Genomic DNA, 13198 nt, shown 5'->3' with positions numbered 1-13198 from the left:
ATTATTATCAATAAAGAATCAAAGCAGCCTGCAGGCAAAAATACTCAGGTAAGTGATGCATGATGATGATGATGATGATCAGCATCATACTTTTTAATTGTTGGTTACTAATTAGTCATTAATGGAAAGTTTTTGTTGTCCAACATCCTTCTTTAAACTTTAGGTCTCACACTTCTCACTTCCTCAACTATGACCATTTTAAATTAATAAACAAATAGTATAAGCTATGATAAAATAGTGGGTAAAAGAGCAGTTAGCACCAAAATATTCCCTATACAATATTTATTAATGCTATTTTTTGTCCTGATAACCAACACTTCCCTACCCCTCCCTTAAGTATAATTCATGGGAAAACTCTAGAGTAGGCTTACAATAAGCAGGTATTAATGGAGTTTAACTCACTTTTTCAATGAGTAATGAATGCTGAATAAAAAAGTTTTTTTGAAATTATTTGGCTATTGTTTTGTAGAACCAACCCAGCTACTAGTAGAAAGTATTCAAACACTTAAGCATTTGTTATGCAGTGAACAGAAACACCAAACCTTGTTTTTAAGCTAAGGATTTTATTGAATTGTCCTTGTTTTAATGTGGTCACTTTGTCTTGTGTTTGTGACATTTCAGGTCTATTGTGATGAAATAACTGACAACAGTGCTCCTTTCTTTAGCGTCTCTCTTAAGGTTTTTTTGTTTTAGAGAGCATGAATTCGATGTCATTTTAAATGTACAGCTCTTTATCACTCGAGGGAAAAGCAGAGCCATGTTATATTTAGTACTTTCATTTCTTCTGATTAAATATGAATTACTATGAAATTTTTCTCATCATCTAACACGCCATAATACGCCAACAGCTTTTTAATACACTATATAAGCACAAACTTCTGCTCTAAGAGTTTAATTTGCCCCTCTAATCCAATCACATCAACCTTATTTCTCTTATCAGAGATTCCCATTTTGAATTAAATGAGCTCATTAGTTTTAATCAAAAGCAGAGAGATCAAAACTTAAACGTAAATGCTTTAGATCAGAACTGTCAGTCAGCCGTGCAGTTCTATTTTACTAAAACACAAGATCAGAGACCCTTAGAACCAATTTTTTTCTCGTAAGGGATGCCAAGAGCTTGAAGATGCTATATTTCTTTTTTTTTTTTTTTTTTTTTCTTTTGTTGCTTCCAAGGACAGATTATACATTTAAGGTTAGACCTAATTTAGAGTATTTTTTTCATCCTGGTGGAAATGGAAAAGTATGCCATTCTGCTGTTGTCTCTTTCACATTTATTGGTGTTGGTCCTCGGAGACCTGAACAAACGTGAAGCCATCAGAATCCATGCAACAAATCCATCCTCAAAAAATTCATCTCTGTTCAGCATTATCACCTATGAAATGAAACTCTGAAAGGAAACATAAGTGTTTCAGGGCACAGGGTAGTGGAACCCTGAAACTGCAACCAGGGTCACCAGGATAGTAGCACTACTGGCAAGATTAGGATCATTATTAATTATTATTATTATACAGTACTCTCCAGTGCAGTACTTAAAGAGTACATTAAGAAACCTCAGCATGGGTGCTTCCTGCTGTGTGAAGAAATGCTAAAATCAGCTTAACAAGTGTAGCTGTTGTAGTCCAGCACATTACGCTCTAGCACAGGCAATAAGTACAATATGTCCTCATGTGTTCTAATGGTAATTACCTAAACATATAGAACTAACATTAATTAAATAGACAATATCTCATGCTTGAAAAATGATCTGGCTGTAACACATATGTACCATGCCCAAGAAATCAAAATTAAAAATTCCTTTTCATACAGTTTTATGAAAGAAAGGAAAACAGCTGACATCTGGTACCATGTATATGGAATTGACATTTTTCTGGGTTCATGCCACTTTATATCATGAGCTTAACATTAGTTTACTGTTACTATAACTGGTACAAAACCTAAATATCTCTGTAAGTGAATGTTATAAAATGCATATAATTTATCCAGCATAGTGGAACAGTGAATGTCATATAAATATGTATTATAAAGTGTTTGATTTTCTTTAACAAGAGGTACCTGAGAGTGTATGCGTGAGATGGGATTAGTTACCTAAAAGTCCAGAACAGCTTATGAACAGCTTTCTGTATTTCTCTCAGGAGAGAACCATTGGGGCTGATAGTATAAATCTGCATTCAGGGTTGCACCTAGCCCTGGTAGATACGTAACAAAGCTAACTGTGATTATGCATGCAAGATTTTTAAAACAGGATGTGTACAGAACACATCTATGGATGTCAATGAGATTTGCACAGGAATATATGGAATGTGGTCCATCATGAGTTCTCAGGAGTTTATCTTAAGTGCTTATCCCTCAGCCTTTTCATTTTTTTCAAATTATGTCAAAGGAAGCTAATAATCTGAGGAATATCAGAATGAAACTCCATAACAATTCATTTTTCAAGAAGTTGGTTTTCAGTTGTTGTTTTGTTTATAATTTGTAATCTTTTAAAAAAAGCCTGAAATAAACAAGGTCCACTCTACTTGATACTGTAGTTACTGAAGCTGTCTTTTGTACTGAAAAATAGTGTGCCTGGGCTGAATTTCCTGAGTCTAAAGCTACTGTTGAGTTATAAACCTCTGAAACTGTGAGTTTAGAATGCTAATAATATGATAAAAGTCAATGCTCACTGTGTGTGAATGAAAGCACAATACACTGTCAAGCTTAGAAGTATAAAAAGTAAGTCTGGATTGTCTTTGCAAAACAGGTAATTGTGTACTCAGTTGGGAAAGCGCTTGCCTTTATGTGTCCTTAAATTTCTTCATCAGGTACTACTAAAGGAATAAACCTCTTTTCTTTCCACTCCCAAAGCTGCTAAAGCAGTACAAGACTTTTGGATGCAAAGAGTGTATAATCTGTTTTGAAGGGCATAAAACTGCAACCCCAATACCCATAAAAAAGTGCCATAAATGCTAAACATTAATTAAGAACCACAGAAACAAATGAGGATATAGTATGAACTAGTTACCAATTCACAAAATTACTTAGTTAACTCTTCCTAAGTCATTCTTTGTGAACCAGCATTGCAGCTCTGAGCCTTCAACAGGCTTTGGTTTGGGAATAATCTTGGGCTTGGGCCCCACAAAATGGTCGTTTTTCATTTAACTTTATATGCTGGAAGAGTTCTTCTGACATTGGTGGAATGTGCATTGAGAGATAAACATGCACATAATTATTTGGAGGAATGAGGTCCATGGCTCTGATCCTGCAATGATCTGCAGATGTACTCCAGCATCTGTGTAGAGTCTAACTTTATGCTATAGAGCAAAACAATGTAAAACAATGCAAATAATTGCTATTACACAGCTATAGCACAAGTATCATCTCTATGACTGATTCACAAGCACATTCAAATTCAGATAAACAATTTGTCCCCCAGGAAAGAAATTGTTCCAAATTTGATTTATGTCTTAAATAACGAAAAGCTGCCAAAGCAGCCTGAATAAATATTCACCAACTTCTGTTCTGCCCCCCAACCCCCATGCATTAAAAATAATTGAGAGGAGAAAAATAGCATTTTTTTTTGCATGCCAAACAGATAAAAGATAGGCTTCTCATTCTTAGGAGGATCAGAAGTTACAGATGAAAAACCACACACTAATAGAGAATTTGAGTGGGCTGGTGGGACAAAAACTTATGGCTTAACACACAGGAAATTCTGGATTCGGTATCATTTCAGGAAGTTTTTACTTGGTATGAATTTATCTTCCTTAAAACAGGTGCCTATGCAGTTTTTAAGAGACATTTTTAAACACCATATATACAGCTCTTAAAAGAGAAATAAGAGAATATACAAAATAGTAATAAAAAGGGAGCTCTCTTCTCATGTCATCTTCTACACTTGCAAACCACTTCACATATTTCTTAAAGTCTGATAATTCTTTGCACAGGCAACTGAGAATCATCATATTAAGATGAATAATTAGGTGATATAAATCTATGGTTTTCAGTCCGACTAGATGCATCTTTGCAAATACTTCTATTTCTTTTGTGCAGTTTATTGCCTGTAATCAGGCATTAAAGGACTTCCTAGGAAAATTTAACCTTGGACAGTTAACTGTCTTGTTTTCCTATATTGCCTCTTAAGGTATGTTTTTAATCACAAATGTGACTCTCAAAAAAGCACCATTTCCAAGCTCATTCTCTCTTAGTAACTTACTGATCAAATTTGATCATTTTACAAGCTAAAAGATTGTTTTTTATTTTATTTTACTTTTTTATTTTTTATTTTTTTTTACCTACTAGCCCAGCAAATAAAATTCAAAAGCTTGAAGTTAAGACTATTTATTTCTAGTAAATGCAAGTTACTATGAAATTATATTTAGCATATGTGCAAATGCCTGGTTTTAAGTGAAATGAGTTCAATCTGATTGCAGGCTGAACATGGGCAAGTACTGGAAGCTAAAACTTAGTCTAGCAAAGGTCCTGAAGACTCTTGGACTATTTGGATGAATGACTAGGGTGTACCTGAAGAGGGTTGATGGGCACAGCTAACAACTTCTATACGTCTCATACTGGTTTGTTCAGAATCTTGCAAAAAGGAAGACTGTGAACTATTTCATTGATGTTGTAGGTGGCATAGAAGAGTCTTGTTCATTCTTCCAAGGCAATATTATTACACAGTACTAACAGGTATAAACTGTAGGAATAATATTTTTGCTGTAAGCTGTCCCAGTTATGAACAGGAACAGACTGACCAGATTTTGATCTTGGAGGAATTCATAGTACTTGCATAGAACTCGGTAAGACTCTTAACTTTTCAGTTTTGCTATTTACTGAAAAGCCGAAGAACTTAAGAATTGGACCCAAGGCTTTTGGTGACTTAGTTCTCATCTTTCCATTATACAAGGGGAATACTACTGGGTGCTAGCCAAGGCCTCATTGAGAAGGGGAAGGCTCAAGGCAACTTCTCCAAAATAAATGGAAAGAACAATGACTTCCTCTAAAGAATTTATTGCTAAGTAATGTTTTCAGCCAAGATAACTGTTCTTTTTTTTTTTTTTTTTTTTTTGTCATTCTGCCTCCAATATGAAGACAATTCACTTTTCATGACCTATAAGACTATTAGAAACTTGAAGGCATAAAAACTTTAAACCCTATCAGACTTCTCTTGAAAGCTGTTTCTTTTAATGGTCTTTTGTTGTTGGTGGTGGAGGTTTTGTTGTTGTTTTCCTTATCCCTCCAAGTTTTCCAAACCAGCAAGTGATGAGATGAGCTGGTATCTCAGGTTAGTTCAGTTAGACGGTCATTACATAAAATATTTAATTCTTACAAAGAATTTGATATTGAAGCCTTACATATATTTCTTTAACAATTTTTACATTTTCAGTAATGTCTATATTTATATACATGTGATTATTTTTGTAACTCAAATCTGTAACTACAAGGCTACATTCCATATGTGAAGGAGTACAGTTAAGCACAAACTGGGAGAAAAAGTGACTAGCTGCTTGACAGTGAGATGTACACAGGAATGATGGTTTCACACAGGACCTCCAGAAGAGTCAAGCCTTCCTGGAGTGGCCAGAAAGAATGGCCATTCAAGGTGTGTTGTAGCACAAGTTCTCTGTCTTTGTGCAACTTAAGCCATAAGAGTTTGGCCTAGCTCCTATATGAGTAATTACTAATGAAAAGACTTCAGTCAAGCTCCTGATTACTATTTTATCATTTCTAGTATCTTGTGTCTCTTCCTTAGGGCTTTGATTGCACATGCCACAATTCAGTCTGGTATGTGTGGTTACACCAACAATTGAAACGTGCTTGTGCTGTTCCCCAAAATAAACCAGACTTAACACTAACTACTTTTATGGTAAAAGTAAGCCAGAATAATCTAAAGGATCCTCTTTTACAAATGAATAAGAAAATCTGTACATGCAGTTACTCACAAATTTAATTATAGTTTCACATACTAACACACATACACAACACAACTTTAATGAGTAAAGTACGTTTCTTTGTGATTGCTAATGCTCAGTTTGCAGATTTTGCAAGTGCAAACATTACTATGTGAATATTATATTCTGGGCACCTAGAACAATGCACCTGCGTAAGCCATATTCTGAGTTTACCCTGCTGTGTGTGTGTTTTTTTTTTTTTTTAATTTTATTTAATTAATTTATTTTTTTAAATCCAGACTAGTCCCATGTACTGACTGGAGTTATGTGGGACAAACTAAAGTAAAAACTCACTGATAGACTTTCCTTCTTAATCTACTGAGAAATTTTGGAATGTTCCACTATTCTTGCAGAACCAAAGTGATCTGAACTACTCTTTATTGGACAAAGTATTACTCTAAAACCTCTCAAAACTTCCTTTCTTCTGCTGCTGCTTCTTCCATTTCTTCTAGTCTAGAAATATGTCTTATCAGCCTATTAATTCCCACCACATGCAATTTACTTCCCATGTAATCTTTATCCCACAGAATTCTTTATATATCTAGTAAAATATAGAATGAGTTAGGTGCCAGTATAGAGCTATAAATAAAGTGCTGCCAGGACGAAGCAATGAATAAGATTTTTGTTTCTCCTGTAACATTGAAAGACAGATTTTACAACAAATTTTGGTAGGTCAGTGATCTATGAAATACATGTAGAGGTTTTTTGTTTGTTTGTTTTGCCTGTTTGAAAACAACATAATAAAGATTTGCCATTAAAAGAAGTAACCACGGTAGGAAACTTTAACTCTGAAACTCTTTGGAAATGTTACAGTCTACTGGGCTTCAATCCATTATCTAAGCACTTGCAAATGTATCCACATTCATCCAATAGACCGGAACAACTCTAAAAGAGCTGTTATGGTCTAGTGAGTGAGTGGTACATAAACCATACTGCACATGAAGCTCAAACTTCCTTCTATGCTTTTAGATTTAAAGCTAATTTATTTTAGGCTAAGGAATAAATAATCTGACCTGACCTCTTTGCTTGGTTTCATATGAGGTTAGCAACACTCATAAATTTTCAAGGTTCAGTGACAGTCCCAAAGAAAACTAGCATAGTGTTATCATTTACTTATTTACTTATGTTGGAAGAGTTCTAATAAAGTTTTAAACAGAACAAATCCAATGGCTAGGAAAGGTGCACACGTAACAATAGTAATGACACATTTATACTGCGTTCGGGAGGGGGTATGGAGAAAGGAAACTGGGAAATAAGGAAACAGCTAAGAAAAAACATATCCTTACTATTTTGAAGGGTAAAAACTTCACTGAATTCCCTGAGAGCTTCATGGGCCTGTAAGGAACAAAAAACTAGACTCTAAACTGTCTTTGAGATGTGGCTGGTGCGCACAACCTATACGATCTCTATCCTCATTGAGCAAGTTCTTATAAACAATTTTGAACATTTTATTTCAGCACAAAACTGCCATTAAATGTTGTTGCTGGTCCCCCTCTTTCATGCCCTAGAAGGATCAGCTGAGGATATTTTTTCCTCTCTTGCTAGTTTTCTGCTCTTGCCTGGTAACTTGTGAATCATTAGCTGACACTCCAGAGCATAGCTGTGAAAATAACTGTGGTTCAGAGCTGCCAATAATGGCCCACTAAAGTTCCTTCCCAGCACATGGCATAAAAAAAACCCTCAACAAACATTAAAATGCACCTTCTGATGTTGCCTAACATTGCCAGCCTGCTTGGGCTTAAAAAGCACAATAAAGAGGTTGCTTTCCAGATTTTCATGTGCCAAATGGGAGGTGCTTTTTGGTGAAGCTTTTCCCTGAGGGAAAGAAGAGCAGGCGAGTTACCTCATGCTGCTCACAGGCGATGTGTGGATGATCCCACTCCAGGGAAACATACGCAAGTGTCAAAGTCAAGCTGCTGCTAGTGGATGTTTCTGTGCTCAGCAACTAAGCAGCAGGAAAGTTCAAGAGAAAAAATGGGGTATCATAAAGATAGTCTTTGAGAGCACATGACATCCAGCAAAAGCTGTTATGCAGCAGGCTGTGTATGCCAAGGAACAAACAGTATGAATACAAGGAGTGAGTGTTTTAAATCTTAGCGGAATACCCCTGTAAATATAGCCACTTGAGGAAACTATTTCTTTGGAAAATACCTTTTGTGCTGCTGGGATATTTTGGGGATTCTATTTTCAATACCCGTGTTCTGGATCTAGTGGAGCAATGCTTTTATCACTACTATAAAATGGTTACGAGCCAATTCCTCATATAAAACAGTCAGTAACAGTGGGGCTTTTTTATGACAAACATGATGTCAGACAAAGGGCATCAGGACTTAGTCTTTGTACTACAATACAAAATAACAATACATAAACACCTTTGTGAAAGCAGCTTGAAACCCCATGTTTTCTATTAAAAAGTCATGTTCAATCTTCACTGTTGATAGAACAGAATAGCTAACACAGAGAACATTGTATATCAGAAAGGTCAATAGTTATTATGAGCTACAAATATATTTTTTTCCATCCTTCAGGCTGTTTAGCGCATATCACAGCATGAGCAGCTGTCTTCTTTAATGCTTTTAAAATTAGAATCCCAAAGAGGAAGAAAAAATTACATTTGCAATGATTGCTCTTTGCTTTTGTAAGTTTACTTTAATACACTATTTTATATACATGAATCTTCCATGCAGCCTAACCAAGGGGCAGTAGCTGGTTGCTAGTACGTCCTGAATTGCTGTATCAATGTGTACAGAATCCTGCCAAAAAATCACTTTGCACAAATTGTGTAACCTTTCTGTATAACCTTTCTGGGGTAGTACGTAGCTACTGGGCACATGTTTAAACCAAGCAAGCATACATTTGCAAAGACAGAGTGATCATTACTAATGGCAAACACTTACTGGTTTAGCAACAACAAACAGAGGACCACCTGATCTACCGCTTTGTTTGTACAATGAAATTGGTGAAAAAAGGTGGCAAGACTGGCATCATTTGACCTTTTGTTTTTTCAAACACAGCAAGTATCTGGATTCATGTTTGCTATTAGTGATTTCCTGTTTAAAACTGCAAACAGGTTTCCATCCTGTTCTTTGGAATTCGGTCATATGGACTCAACCAAACTGTTCCCTTTTCCAAGTCTGAACTTTCTCCAGATGTGTATTTCTGTTTCAAATGCAAACTGGTACTTCACAAATATTTTGAAGTATTGATGACAAGAAACTCTTTTCTGTATAAAACAACTTTTAAGGTAATTTAGAACAGTTCAATAATCAAAACCAAGTCAGGCTTAAAAACCTTATACATCGGAGGGAAAGAAATATAAATGGAGAGAAGGTTTTTCCCCATAGGGTTTAATGTTTGGCTCACAGATAACTTCATTACTGGACAGCAGCAACAGGTATGGTGTTAATTCCTTGACCCTGTGAAACTGTCATGACAACCTGTGGATTCTTTGGGGAATAAATGAAAATGCTGCAGATTTTGCAGGATGTGTAGAAAATCCTTTCCTAATGTACCTTATGAAAGGCTTTCTCCAGCTGCACAGCTTCATAGTTCATAAGAGAGTCAAACAACACTTTTAAAATGTCAGAAAATGTATCATTACATATACTTAGAATTTAATTATCTCTGTCAAAAAAAAAAAAAAAAAAAAAAAAAGAGTTCAGCTAATGCTGTTATTTTTGTAGAAAAAAAATAATGGAAGAAGAAGAACAACAACAACAATAGTAAAGGCTTTCCCATCCCTTGCCCCAAACAAGTAACACTTAAAAATATCCTGTGAATGGAACCATTACTTAAACATGAAAATACGTATGTCCTCAGCACTGTGCATCCAAATTTGTTTCAGAATGCTAGGACCATTTCTACCACTGCAAGATTGATATAACTGCAAATGTTCCCTCTCATCTGTCATACAGAAACTCCATGACCTGGTCCAGGCTAGGCAGAACCAGACAGACTGCTAATTCTGCTGCCAGAGGAATAGTAGCTGATATTATTGGGACGCACTGCTAGGTTGGTAGTGCAACGAGCAGTAGTCCACCTCTAATACACTTTCGTGGCTACAGAAGGCATGAGAAATCAAACTATCCATGCTTCTCTATAGCTTTGTCCTTTATTACTATTCCTTCTCTTTTCCTGTTACAGCATTTTCTCCTCAGGGCAGCATATTAAACACAAATAGGGCAGCAACTCTCCTAAGAGGCATTACGAGGCTTCTTCTAATGTAGATAAATTAGCATTTATAGATTTCTTTGCTTATGCGGAATTCAGAAAGATGCCTAAAATAATGACAAACACCATGCCACTGAAATTCAACAAGAATTGAGAACAGGTATCTCCAAAAGTGACAGACTTAAGGATGCTTACAACAAATACCTAACAGTAGCTCCAGTGGACTGCAGCCATGCATAATTCTTAGAAAGCAACTCATTCAAATTATTTGGTGAAAACAAATGTCAAATGAACCGGACATCTTTCTTTTATTATTTTTCCCTTTTCTTTATTTATTTTGCACTGTGGAGTTAAGAGGGTTTTTGACAGACACAATCAGAATCTGTCATATTACACAGGAAACGGCATTTTAAAAATCAACCCACTGTGCAGGTATTTTGGCAGATTTATCACGAGCCTTGAATAGTAAACGTATAACATAAAGAATGTTACTTATGTTTATTTGCTTTATTTTAACAATGAGAATGGCTTCTTTTTCCCTTAACATCCTTTCAGTTCAAACTTTAAGTGAAAAAAAGACAAAATCAAGATAATAATCAGAAGATGATCTATAACAATTTTTTTTTTTTTTTAAATCTCATTTTCCTATCTCCAGTATTTGCTAACCAAGTAACTTGTAGAACAATCATTTAGACACAAGCATTGTATGACTAGTGAAACTTCCACGGTACAGTATTTCCTGAGTTTTTCTGAGTTAAAATTTTTCTACATTGTATTTTCACAACCCTGGAGCTTGCACTGTTTCTTTTTCCTCCAAGTCTGAAGATCACCCCATGGATTAACAAATGATTGAGGATTCTCTCTTAAAAGACTCTTTAAAAAACTGTCAGAATCAGCCTGAGACAAAGATTTATTATGAACTATTTAAAGGGCTTAATATATGTATCCCCAAAGAGCCCTTGGAGCAAACTAAAAAGGAAGAATGGAATTCTCAAAGAATGGGAAAAATCTCCAATGCCCCACTTTCTTCACACCATGATTACTGTTTACTCAAAGGATAAATGCCTAACCTGTCACATGAAGTCTTCAGAAGCCATATTACTGCTGATGTAGAGTTAAAAAAAAAAAAAAGATGAGCCTCGACAGTAATATGCCTAAGAAAGGCAGCTGTAATTTGCTTTCTAACCTGTTCACTAACACACTAATGTGGATACATCTTGTAGAAAGAGCTGATCTCCTGACCCAGACAGCAATCAAACGACTGCCAGAGTGTTTGCTGTCACACAGGCTGTGACCATTACCTTAATTATACGTTACCATATAACAAACCTTCTCTAATGAGCAACTCTTCTCCCACCTGTGTGCCAGCTAACCCTTCTGTCCTTGAAGAGTACCACTGCAGATGATTTCAATTTGAAATTTGAAAAGCACATTCATATGCATCCCTTCCAATAGATAATAAATATTACATTTTTTAACTAGGATTCTTGTTTTTTTAGGGAGCCAAGACAAAAATTACAGGTTTATAATAAAGAAAGCAAATTAGAAAGAAGCATATCATCCTACTGGTAAATTTTAAGCAGAGCTGGGTCTGACCTTTGACTTTACGTTCACATATAAATACATTTATTTATGTATTTACAGAAGATTACTTTCACTTTAAAATTTTTCACTTTGTGCCTAAAAACTGGAATAGTACATGTATTCATGGTTTACACAAATACTTGCTTCCTCTCACTGATACCTACTTCCACGACATTGCAGTTTTTTTTCTTTTCTATACCTCGTCTTCTCCAGCATTTTATTTTCTTCTACTCTGATACTTAAGACATTTCCGTCCACACTACAATTTACATGATGCAGTATCCTTATGAACAAATAAAAGACAATTTCCCTCTCTGCATAAGTTGTATGTGATCTACCTCAGACTCAGTGTTAGTAAAAAGAGGGAAAGAATGAGGCAAAGGCATCTGGCTTTGAGTTTGGCCTATCTGGATTATTAGCTTCTCTTTTTACGGGACAGCCTCAACATTTTGCCTGCTCATGCTAAACATACACCTAAAATAAGCAAATAAATGGCAAGCATCCACAGATTTCCCACTTGCAAAGTGTTTTACTTGAATATTGGGTGTCAGTGTAGAAAGATTTAAAACGCAGTGATTTCCACCACAAGATCAAGAGGAATGTGAGTAGGACCCAATGAGTGACCAGAGTAGATATTGAAGAACAGAGCAATAGGTGAAATTCCATGCTGAGTGCAAGATGTAACACGCTTTGGAAGAAACTACTTACATATATTGAGGATGTCTAAATAAGTATAACTAGGAAATAAAAGGAAATAGAAATATCTCAGTGAGAACATCTGCACCTTGATGACTAAAAAGTTAAATAAGATGTTAGAATACCTTAAAAATTGATCTAAAATCAGTAAAGAAAATTTTACAATATGATTATGTAAATTAATAGTACATGCTTTACACTCAGCATTGACTTCTGTTCTGGTCATCCCCTATTAAAAACGGAAACAGAAAAAGTATAGTAGAAGCACATACGAAGGGAGATTAATGATGTTATAAATATTTAGCTTTGAGAGCAGGTAAGTAAGAAGTGATGTGACAAAGGTATGTAAAATAATGAATGATATACAGATGATAATGTAAGAACTAGGAGGTTTCCAATAAACTGAAGGGCAAACACATTTAGAGGTGATAAATAGAAATAAATTTTCCTCTACAACATGCAATTCATGCAATTAACAATCAAAACATGTAAAAGTAAATTCAAAAGAAAGACTAAGTATCTGAGGATGCCAAGAATAACCATACTACATTATATATAACAAAATGTACATGACATATTAAGCATCATGCTTCAACATATACGGTACAATTATAATTTTGTATATTTTACATGTAATTTGGACATATTTGGTACCAGCCACTCTAAAAGACAAGCTAGCAGGATAGATACACAATATTCAGTGGTTATATGAATTCCTTTGTTACTAAGAATTTCCCCTTTCACATAAATATCTATGGCAGAAGATGCCTCTCTTGTTTGCTCATCCACCACCAGTTTTCAAATTCCCCAGTGGTTCCTAA

At 35.3% G+C, this 13198-nt stretch overlaps 1 protein-coding gene across 11 annotated transcripts in view; it reads right to left on the bottom strand.

Annotated features, from left to right (window-relative positions):
- NPAS3 (neuronal PAS domain protein 3) overlaps positions 1 to 13198 on the bottom strand; it is a 613181-nt gene that overhangs the window by 59897 nt on the left and 540086 nt on the right. The window lies entirely within an intron of this gene.

This window comes from Anas platyrhynchos, chromosome 5 (assembly GCF_047663525.1).
Source record: "Anas platyrhynchos isolate ZD024472 breed Pekin duck chromosome 5, IASCAAS_PekinDuck_T2T, whole genome shotgun sequence".
In the NCBI taxonomy this organism is placed as follows: domain Eukaryota; kingdom Metazoa; phylum Chordata; class Aves; order Anseriformes; family Anatidae; genus Anas; species Anas platyrhynchos.
The sequence above is the reverse complement of the archived record's forward strand: the minus strand, read 5'-3'. Positions and strand labels throughout refer to the sequence as shown.